The following is a 12,312-nucleotide window of genomic DNA, read 5'->3' as shown; positions in this document are numbered from 1 at the left end:
TAGAATAAGTAATGATATAAAGATATTCTTGGTAAGAAGAAATTGTTTATTTTCAAAAGGTACAGTTTGCAGCTCTAATATACATATACTTTTCCCCATGGATATTTAATTTTTTATACTATACATAAAATTTTGAAAAATTCTAATCTTTTTCAGAACTTTTGACAAAATCATGAACACTTGAGAAGCAGCTACAATCTAACTATTACTGGAGAGGTTGTTACACTACCTAAGAATGTTTTGAAAATTTATTTATAAAGATAGCCTAAAGCTTGACACTAATGCCTTTTCAATGTATAGGAACTAAATTATCATTTAAAGAAAACGGAATATACACATACCATTATGGATCGGTCGCAATTGAAAATGAAATTATTTATTTTATTATAATTTATGCTTTCTCAATAAATTAAGAGCTCTTCTATTGTTAATTGTTGAGAAGCTGGCAATTCAAACGCTTCTGTTTGAACGACAGAAGCTCCTTTTAGTTGTAAATTCGGTGTCTATATTATATCGTTCCCCCACCCCAATGCCCCATGCCGCATATCTTCTTTCTTGTGGCTTCTTCTAGGGGTAACTCGTAATATGCTAAAAATGCTGCCAGATTAAAATGGCGATATTTAAATATTAATGGTCAGGAAAAGTCGAAGATTGGTCAAGAAAAAATTAGGGAAGAGACAAGAAATTTCGAAAGTTAAGTTTTTCGGCCAAATGTAAACATTATACAGGGTCATCAAAAATTATCGGACCCCCCCCCCCCCTATCAGCGAAAATATGCGTTTTCGTGAGAAATGGTTCAGGCAAAAGTTTCAGGGTTTTGAAAGAGGATCTGAATGGTCCAAATTTATTTTTCAAATGGAAACCCCTATTTTTCAAACCGCAAATGGAAGGAGCAGAAAATTATACGTTCAGATATTCATCAAGGTCACATGACCTTGAGGAACATTTTCCATTGTTTATTTTGATGAATTGTTTCTATTTAAATAATAAAAGTTGAGCTCGAAATAACCTTGAAGGTCAACGCCAAGGTCAGATTCCAGGCCACCATTCAGATCCTCGTCCAAAACTCTAAAACTTTTGTCTACAACATTTCTCCCGAAAACGCATATTTTCGCTGATCAGCCGTCTAGACCCTTTTTGAGTATATACAATACTGGAATGACCTCAAATTTCATCGGGTCACATGACCTTGATGCATATCTAAACGTAAAATTTTGCGTTGTAACGATTGGCAGTGTCAAAAATAGGGGTTACCATTGGAAAAATAAAAGTTGAGCTTGAAATAACTTTGAAGGTCAATGCCAAGCTCAGATTCTAGGTCACCATTCATATCCTCGTCCAAAACCCTGAAACTTTTGTCTGAAACATTTTTCACTAAAAATCATATTTTTGCTGATGGGGGGGGGTCCGATACTTCTTGATGACCCTGTATTTCACTTATACATTTAAAAAAAAACTAAATTAATTTGTGGACGCAAGTCGCCTACTCTTATTGTTTGAAAATTCTTAGAGATTGGAAACCTGTCATTTAAGGGAGATTCGTTCATTTCTTCTGGGGTCAGCTGTTCAACCTGACCGCTGTACATGTTAATTTTTGCCCTTTTTTGGCCCCTCCTTCCTACTGTAAATATTCCTCGAAGAATTGTATTATTTTTCTGCACTATTGCAAAGACGTCACCATTAGACGTTGATAATACAGCTTGTCTTTCGGTTGGCATTGGTGCACGGGCATTATATCTTTCTCGCATGAAAATCGGTTTATCGCGAGGAAACGTGTATCCTCGAATTTCGAATTGACGGTTCGGATTCGTATTGGGAATAAGTCGAAAAGATCTAAGTTGTTCGATTGTTAGTCCATTAATGCCGAAAGTTGAGCGAATGTCAGAAGAAGACCTAGACCTTCTACGACGTGAAGGCCCGCCGTTAGTAGAAGATCTGGCCGTTAAACGTTGAGAATTAGGTCTGGCAGGAGAGAGAGAACTTTCCGGAGAACGAGAAGATCTACCATGAGAAGCACCAGGAATTGCTTGACCATTAGGTAAACAGTCAAACTGTGAACTCAGCCCTAAAACGAGAAACAAGATTTAATTTTCATTGTGTATTCTCTTCTAGCGATTAGTGACGAAGGGGAAAAGAGGGGAAAGGCCTAACACGGATTGTGATATCACTTGTGAGAAATGTGAGTGTAAACAATAAGTTTGTTACAGGGCAGAACAACAAAATTAATGATTTTTTTACAAGTAAATCACTTAAGAACAGAATTAATACTCTTTTTGCTATTATCCCTAACAAAAATCAACAATTTTGTATTTATCAATAAACAATTATTTTTAATTCAAAATACTATGATTATATTTTTTTCCATAAATAATCTCTTTTGCTACAAGAAAACGAAAATAATTAGTTCAAGTCATAACTATTTTGTTCAAGACTCGTACTTTTTTGGTTGGAAATTATTTTGTTATCTTAATATTTAAATATTTCAGTATTTTATGAATATTAATAGCTTTCAGTAGATAATTAAATAATTTGTATAAAAAAATTGTATTCTTTTAGAAATGAGTGTTTTTTGGTAGAAAATTTGTCTTCTTGATTGAAAATTTAATTCCTTGTTTTAAAGTTGATCCAATTCGTTACAAATTCATTGTATTAGTTACAAAAATGTATTTAAATTGTTGAAAATCAATTTTCTTTTCAAGTCGATTTTTTCAGCTGAGAATTCAACTATCATATTTTTGGCTAGGAATTAATATTCTCGGTTGGAGAATTCAACTTTATCGTAGAAAATTGGCCTATTGGTTTGAAAAAGCAACAATTTGCTTGACATTTTTTTCATTCTTCACTACAAAATTTTTCTTGAGCGAAAATTCATTCCTTTTCTTAGAGATTTGACTTTTTGGTTTGAAAATAGATCTCTTTTGCTAAAAATTTGTTAATTTCTGGTAAAAAATGCAACTGTTTTGATAAAATTTAATCTGTTTTAATTTAAAATTCAACTATGTGAATCAAAATTCCATTAGTTTGTGAAACTATTAGATTAAACAAGAGAAATATTCGCGCACGATAAAAAAGTAGAAGAAATAAATGCTAAATGTAAAGATAAATATTAAAACTATATATTTGGATGAGATGCACAAAAGAACTGAAAAACTTTAGGAAAACCTTAGTGTCTCTAACTCTGCTTCTTACCCGACGGTTAGTCACGACAGAACTGACGGCTACATTAGGGGCCCTCAGGTTCTTTGCCTCCATAGAAAAGAGCAAAGCCTCACTTCTCTTTTCGTACTTTTCTCACACTTATACTGCCGTGATTTGGAAGATGACCATTAACTGCAAATTGGGTAAGTCACCTAAACGTCGTTAATGGTAGGCGGCTCAAGGGACTTACTTGAAATACAGTTGACGGTATTTTTCCAAATCACGGCAGTGTATGTATCGCAATAATCGTTGCAATACCAACACGCTCCCTTAACAATATAATCGCCATTTACAAGTTAAATTTCGATACGCTGCAACTTCACTTTAAAACAAAAATCTAATCTGAAATTGAATAGAAACTATTTCTCTGTGCAGAATGTAACTAATAAGAAAAGTATAATTTTTATAAAAGAGAAAAAACTTCACACAAACTTCAGTTTACCCTTTCAGGTCCTTCAGAATTTTAAACCACTTGCGGTGAATAAACTTAAGCTCTATGATCCCTTTTCTGCCTGAACGTCCCTCGATATTTGGTTCACTGAAACCCGATCGTTTGGAGCTGCCTTTGATTTAAATAGCAACTCTGCTGTCTCACCTCCCTTTCCGTATACTTTGTAGACATTTCTAAAAAAAATCGGATGAATCCGTGTACCTCTCTACAGGTGTACCTTTTTGTATCTTTCAGATCTTCTTGGTGATCTGGACTCGGTCTGCTGGCTTAATACCTGTGATCAATCTTCAACCTGCAATTTCGCATGATCTGTATGAAGCGAGATATTGACTTATAACTTGATTCACTGTTATATGTTCATCATTAGTGAAATCAGCTTCATGCGTAATGTCCTTTTCTCTGCTACTACTTCCTTCCGATTCGGTTTTGATGTCTTCTCCTTCCTGTGTATTGGATACTCTCGCTCAATCCTCATCATCGTTTCCTTTTCTTCTTTCTTTTGAGACTGCTCTTTAGATTAGAAAACTACTTCCACGTTTACGAATTTCTTAAAATATTTCCTTGGAATGATGCTAAAACAGCAGTCGCCTTTACTTGACCGCCCTTAAGACTAAACGACATCACAATTGTTACCCTCAAACTGCACACTAAAACCATTCCCGGCGAACGTCCTTACGGGTAATAAGCTTGAGCTTAGTGTTGGTACGTATAACACGGTTTTTACTTTTACAGTCACTTCCTGTCCTTTCATTATAATTTTTATGGTTCTGCTCCGACCCCTGGACTTTCAGTAAATTCTTCATCATCTGCGAAACGTACCATATCTTTTTTTCTGAGTCGAGTTCCTCGAAGAAATCTTTATAGGTTGTCATGTGGCTTCTTGCCCCGGAATCCATAATCTAAACCTTTTTTCCTTCTTAAGACTTTACTTTTCTAGCTTTTGAGCTTTCCTCTTGTGTTTGCTTTGAATCCTTAAGCTCCCTTGTTGTGAAAGCTAGCTCTTCCCATAAATCTTTGAGACAATATATGACTGTACTTTCTCTTGCTTTTTCTTCCAAGCTTGATACTTTTCACAGTCCCTTTTATAATGCCCTATCATTTTCCAGATCGTTGATTGCGATTTTATTCTTACGTCTCTTGTATTCGTCGATCAACCTTCTTTTGACTAAAGATATTGTAAGTCCTTCAAGCCTACTTTCCAAAGTGGTGACTAGCATATCGTAGAATTCTCACAAACTCTACAACAACATAGCCGCTGCCAATTTATCCTGCATCTCTTCTCCAAGAGTTGTCATTCGGTGAGGGGCGTCCTAACTTTGTTTACATGGTGCTTCATGTCACCCTCTTCCGCTAAACGCATTCTCCATAGAATTCTATATAAATGGACTATACTGATCTCTGATAATTTTTGGTCATAGTCTTCCAAGGATTTCCAGAATTATCTTGCACTGATGACGTTCGCAATGTCAACTACTGACTACACTTGTATTTTCATAAGTCAATGCTTCACTCTATACTTCCATGCTGCATAATTGTCGTTGTTGATTTTTGCAATCTGGAATCTGGGACGAAATCCTTGAGACATGTTTGAGCTATTCCTTGATCACTTTAACACTGTTCACAACTGTCACTTTATCGTCACTTTACTGTCACTTTGTTATCAATTAAACTCACCCCAAAAAACTAAATATTTACTTCACTCCCTCTTTTTATTCCTTTTGTATCTCCGGGCCCATAACCTATTGGATTAAATGAAAAAAACATTCCCATACGATAAAAAGGTATAAGTAAGCAATGTCATCTATGGAGATAAATATGAAAACTATACACTTGGATGAGATGTACAAAAGAACTGAAAAACTTAAAGAAAAACCTTAGTATCTTAAACTCTGCGTGTTGCACGACGGTTATTCACGACAGAAGTGATGATCATATCAGGGGCCCTCAAGCCATTTGACTATGTGCCATAGAAGAGAGCAAAGCCTCACTTCTCTTCTCGCACTTTTGTCACACTTATAAATATCGTAATAATCGTTTCAATTCCAACAGAAACATTTGAATATTTATTCGAAAATTAATCTTTATAGGGCGAAAATTTAACTATACGGTTACAAATTAAATAATTTTGTTGAAACTTCTATTCTTTTGTAAGGAAAGTCATCCTTCCTGGTTAAAGATTTAGCTTCTTGTTGAAAATTCTTCTTAAGTTAAAATTTTTCTATTTTTGTAGAAAATTCAACGGAAATTCTTGACGGAAAAATTGTTCTTTTCTAACAAATCAGCTCTTTTGATGTAAATTTGTATAATTTGATTAAAAATTGTTCTCTTTTGGTAGAAATTTATTCTGTTTTGGTCCAATGTGCGACCATAAATTAAATAATGAATGCAATTAAAGTTAATCCTTTTTTCAGAATATCAGGTATTATATTTATGGTTGAAAATTAATCGTTCAAATTCATGTAGTTTCGTTAAAATTCGTCTGTTTTAGTAGCTGTCTATACACCTCTGTTAATTTGATTTGAAGTTGTTCCAGGTCAATTTTTCTATCTACAAAACATCTAGATGGCCAAATTTAGCTGAAACAGCTAGATATTTAGTTACGTTTTACTATTTGCTTTAAAATTCATCTATTTTGTCAAATTTTCTATATATTTACTGAAAAACTTTGAAAATTAAAACCTTTTATACTTCATTTATTAAAGTATCCAAATTATTTTGATTGAAAAGAATTTATTTCGCTTTAACAATGAAATATCTGCTTTTTCCCCCTGTTCTCATTGCATTTTGGTCTGCGAAACCTTTCATTGATACAGTTGAAAAAGTATTTTGTATTTTACTTTATTTTCTAGTAAAAACGTGTTTTTTGCATAAAATTCGCCCCACCCTCCGCCCCATATGAAACCAGAAATTCGAGCAAAATCAAATAAACTTTGAATGGAAAAAGCAAATAGGAGAGAAGGCAACTTCTAATTTTCGTGTAGCTTGAATAAATTGTTCAAAATTATAGATATATTATTATATTTACCAATGCAATTGAAAATAACCGCTGGGTATATGACGAGAGTAAGAACAATTCGAATAGGTACAATTTTCATATTTCAAAATTAGATAGAAAATTAAATAATGTGTTACTGAATAATTAATTAAACGATGTAACTAATGAATATTCTAGAGCGTATTGTTTTATCGAACATATTTTAGACGGCAAGATTATTCTTATCAGATATTTACACTTACTTAACGTCGGTTTCAAGAAAAAATATCATAAAAATACGATTTAAGCAAATATAAATTTTTTAAATACGAAATAGTACAGCTACATATATACAATATATATATACCTGCAGGTGTGTATATATATACCTGTAGCTATACAATAGTATAGCTACAGGTTTCCGACCATTGGTTTTTTATCATTTCACGATAACAAGTTAAAATATAGTGAGGATTAGACATAGTTTGACTTTTTGAAACTTCTACAAGTTTCCTATTAAGATTCAAAAGTAATTTGTTTTAATTTTCAAATTTGTTCAAAATCTCAATATGATGCGTACTTTATATTGGTTTTTTTTTTATTTGTAATTTAGTTTTATGCTACTCCAAAAACACTTAAATTATGGGTTTTTTTAAAATTTAACTTTGTATAATTGTTTTTCTGTGCTACATGCATTTATATGAGCATTCACACTGCAATAATTTTTTGTTGCTTGTTTCAACACCGCAATCCTATTTTCCTTAACCGTGAATGAATAGTTTTTAACCTGATAATGACACTTGTGCAAGTTTCGAAGCGTCAACTTATGTCCAATATTTATTATGTTTTAACTTGTTCTCGATACAATAAAAAACAATTGCCTGGAAGCTGTCGTTCCGGTAGTCTGGTTATAAAATTATATATCCAATACATTATATATACCCGATGACATCGACTAACCCCATCTACATGAGTAATTCTCGTTCTTGAGCGATTTTCGTTCTTGTAACCTAAGTTCTAAAGTTCCAGCATCCATCCTGAAATTATAGGATAAATGTACTTTTTTGTGAAGGAAGTATGAACAAATTGCAATTAGTAAATCAGTCTGTAGTACGTCTTGAAAAATAAAAAACAAGGTGAAACCTTAGATCTTTTTTTCCTTGCATCAGTATCGCATCGAAACCAAGCAAGCTTGCATAGCATAGTAGCTCAGTCTCGTGTCGTGGATTGTACAATATTTAGATCGGGGATTCTGTCAGTTTTTCTTGAAGGATCTTCCAGGCTGACATTTTCTTTCCAAATACGAATTTTGATCCTTTACGTAACAAGGCGTACAGCTTTTTGGCTATTTTCGAGAACTCTTCGCTATATTTACGAAAGTGTAGCGCGATACATAGAAAGCTGTTTGTATATTTTTTTAACTACTCGATTATACTCAACGGACTTAGTGGTGATAAATATGTTATGCATATATACAATTATATCACTAAATATAATTAAATTGTTCAAGGCGTAATTTACACATTTTTTATAAAGACTTGGTGCAGTTTGTAGGCCAAATGGCATACGCAAATATTTAAACTGCCCAAATAGACTGACAAGAGTTGTATTTTCGTGAATACTCGGTCATTGAAACATGGTGGAATCCATCATTTAAGTACAAACCACTGTATTTTTTTTCACTGAATACATTAAGCAAATCTTCCTTCAAAGGCAAAGGATAATTATTCTTGATGATCAGCTTAATAAGGCTACGGTAATCTATGTACATTCAGGGTTTCCCTGTACTCCTTGTCGAGTACTTGAGATATCAGAATTGAGTTTCAGACAATCATTGTTTTCAGCCGCGAATGTTTCTTCTTCAATGTAAATGATTTCTCGAGAAGCTTCCTCAATAATTTCCAAGATCTAAATTAACCTTAATCCGAATTTTAAGAAAGCATCACGGCCCAATATAATGGATTCTGTATAACAACCGAATATCTCTCGCACCGTCTTATCGCGCTGAGGACGATCTCTAATAGTGTTCTCTATAGAGCCACATCTGAAGCAGACTCCTTTCTTTCTTGCCGCCTGATTTTTGGTGAAGTGGAACCTGAGATTTAATGTCACCTTCTCGAAAGTCGCAAGAAGTCCTTTGGCGCTTTTAAACCTCTGGATGCATGCTTGGAAGCGCAATGTGAATTGTGGAATTTATTTCATATAACAGTCAAGCCACTCCTCATCAGCAATTGGCACTCGATTGACTATAATCATTTTATCATGTATCTATTCTCCATTCATATCATGTTTATCTATTCTCCATTCATTTAGATCCTTTCCTCGAATTATTTTTTCAGAAATGCCTTATTCGGTAAGCGGTAGAACATTATCTTAATCTCATTTTTCAGCTGACCTGTAGTCATATCGATGTGTTTTGTTTTAAAGTGGAACCAGGTTAAGGCCTAACCCTTCAATTTTGAACCAATGAGCACCCTGTTTGCAACATCTTCGAGCCCATATGTCGACTTCAAAAGCTTCAATTACATTTCGCAGCTTTCTAATACCCCTTTACTTCCATCAAAGAAGCAAATGAGCTCACCAATGGCTGTCATGCTCATCCTCTGGGCTCCAAAAGTACTCTATGTTGGTGTCAGCACTCGAATACTGCCTCTTGCCGCTTCTATTTAACATCCAATCGCCTGACTTCCATACCGCATTTCCTCATCTTGTTTTGCAATATTACCGAATCTGAATTTATACATGACAATCGTTCTATAATCCCGAAACTTTCACGCACCACTTCAAGCTCTCTTTTGGCCCTGTCTAATGGAGGAGCTACCTCTTCTCTGTCAACTCAGATAACGTATAATTTTCCATTTTTTCTGATTGATGATCATTCTTCCTTAATAGTTCCCCTTTTGTAACAGCATTTATACTTGACTCCCGTTACCAGTTACAATCAGGATTCTCCTCCAGAAGGCAAGCTAGTAGCTCGGCCTCATTCCCAATCGTAAACTGTCCCAATGACTTCAATGTCTCCTTTCATTCACGGAGAGTAAACTCTTGAAGATTGAGTGCCACCTCTGAATCACTAAGTTTCACGTGCTTTTAGTTTCAATACGAAACGATACAAGGAAGCGAGAAGCTTTCAAACAATAGGCGTGTTTTACATCAATAGGCCTTATCGTCACTTCAGCACTAATAACTTTGCGTAAGTAAAGTCACTGTTCACTCTTAGTAATTCCGACAAATAAACGGTTCACTATCATAACCTCGACTCTTCGAAAACTTTCACAAACCGTTCGGCAAAGCCGGACGAGGGCCCCTGCCCTCATGCATACCATATCGTTATAATTAAGCGAAACTCCTTATATATATGTATATTTAAAAAAAATGTTAAATAAACACCGTAGAGTTCCATTGGGAGCAACCGAAAAGCCTATGGCAAAGCCACGGATTGCATCATCAAGTTGCAAGTAGAGGGTCCCTATACCAAAGTTTTCTATTGAATAAAGTTACAATAATTAATCAGCAGGCGCGAGCAATTAATCAGGGATAGTCCCGAACGACTTAACCCCCAAGCGAAGGCATAATAACTGTACCAAAAGCTGAATGGTAACTGGGTGGCGTGTCTTAAATTGTGACTTTGTGATACCGGACGACCTCCAATGGTATGCAGCCTTATCCTTACATGCCGGGCTTCACATGGATGATGCTAGAGCTAGGACGCATTACTTGCATTCCCGGGGATCACTAGCTTGTGGATATGAGTGTTATTAGACACTTCAACACTCGAGACACCTATGCATACATAGGCGTTCCCGAGAACCACGTTCAGGACATAATGTCAGTGAGAAAAGCTCTCCAAAGCAGAAGCGTTTCCTTCGACAGATTTCGTCTCTTAATCTGTTAGTTTTGAACAAGGTATCTGCCACCAACATGTATGTCATCCCGCTTTCAACTCTACTCATTGGCGGTAGTTTTATCGATAAAGCACCAGCTCACATCCGTTGACATTGCTACACGTAAGATCAGGCATATGCAAAAGAGCTTGCATATCAATTCGTCCGTTTCGCTATTGTACATACCACGCGTCAGGACAAGCGTGGACTTCTAAATTCTCCAATGTCTTTATAACCGAATTATGCTGGATACCACTTATATAATCGAAAATGGGAGAAATCCTCTCGTAAGAATGGTCAGAAAACACTTTACTTTACAGAGCCAACAGGTCCTTCACAAGAAAACGCATGGAAACTTTTACTATCCCACGTGAAGCTATTTTTAGTGTCTTTCACTCACCCCAACTCATAATGTCATGTGACACTGAAAGTGGTCACCCCCTCCCCCTTTATTTTTAAATAGGAAATGTAAATGTAATTTTTGATAAAAAAACAATGCAAAAATAAACAATGGTTCAAACTATTTCTTACTAATGTGACAACATTTTTAATTAAACTTTTTTAATTGTCCCCTTTCTTAAATAATTCTTATCTTTTCCCTGTTCTCAAGACACTGTCATTTTATTTTGTTTATTTGCTCAAGTGTTAACTGACTTATTAGAATCGAATAAGAAAATCAATCTTTCTTGGTTAAAAGTAAGTTTTTTATGATACATGCATTATTTCTGACCTTTTCGACGCTTATGTACAGAGAAAAAGCTATAATTTTTACTAACTAGCGACTGAAAAGTGACTTTAGAGGTGAATAATGAAAATTATAAATCTATGATCTCGCATTTACCCTAATTTTTATCATAAGTCACCGAAAGTTTTAATGAATCTATAGACATTTTTAAATTAGATTTTAGTTAATTTACGATAATTGGCTATAAATCACCTCTAAAATTACCTAAATTAACAAAAATTGCAGGCAATTTCTTATTTAATTTTTGATGATTTGGAATGTGTTAAAATAAATTTCCTGCTTCTTTATTCAAAATCTGATATGGATTGAGATCATCACTGTATTTTGAAAAATATCTTTAATCGTCTATTTGTTATAAAAGAATATCGCATGCAACATTTTTGTTAAGGATTTAACTATTTTGTTGAAATTTCATCTTCTTTAGTTGACTTCAACTGGTTGAAAATACTTTTAAAAAATTTTTTGAGTTAAGTTGTAACACTTCCATTTTTGTTCAAAAATTAAAGTATTTTGTTCAAGAATCACCTGTCTTTTTTGAAAATGAACTTTTCTGTAAAAAATTCTTCTTTTCCTGTCAATCTTATCGTTCAAATTCACCGGAGAGGAACAGTGTACTGTTGGATCATTCAGATCGTCCCTTGGACAATTTATTTGGATGATCCACTAACCAGAGACTTCCTACAAGAAGAGGATGGATTGTCTTTCTCAGCTTCCTGCTTTTGTACCACTAGATAATTGTTAGTAAATATAACAATAATGGAACGTTCCCAAGCGGCGGACATTTTACACGCGCAGGGCACATTCCTGGAACGTTTCGAAGATTCCCGCGCATCGTTCCAGGAACGTTCCGTGCTATTTGGAATAATTTTAGTTAATTACATTATTATTCCATAACAGTTAATGTTAAACTGTGTAGAAGCAGAAGTGTCGTCAACTTTCGGACATTTTTGGCACTACAAGGGTAGTTCAATAAGTCCTTAGAATGACCAACATATGGCGCGCGAATCGCTCCAAATCATCTGTTTTCAGTCAGTACCACTCCCGACTAGATATATGGTGC

Source organism: Belonocnema kinseyi, chromosome 2, assembly GCF_010883055.1.
Source record: "Belonocnema kinseyi isolate 2016_QV_RU_SX_M_011 chromosome 2, B_treatae_v1, whole genome shotgun sequence".
Classification (NCBI taxonomy): domain Eukaryota; kingdom Metazoa; phylum Arthropoda; class Insecta; order Hymenoptera; family Cynipidae; genus Belonocnema; species Belonocnema kinseyi.
Note: the sequence above shows the minus strand (reverse complement) of the source record.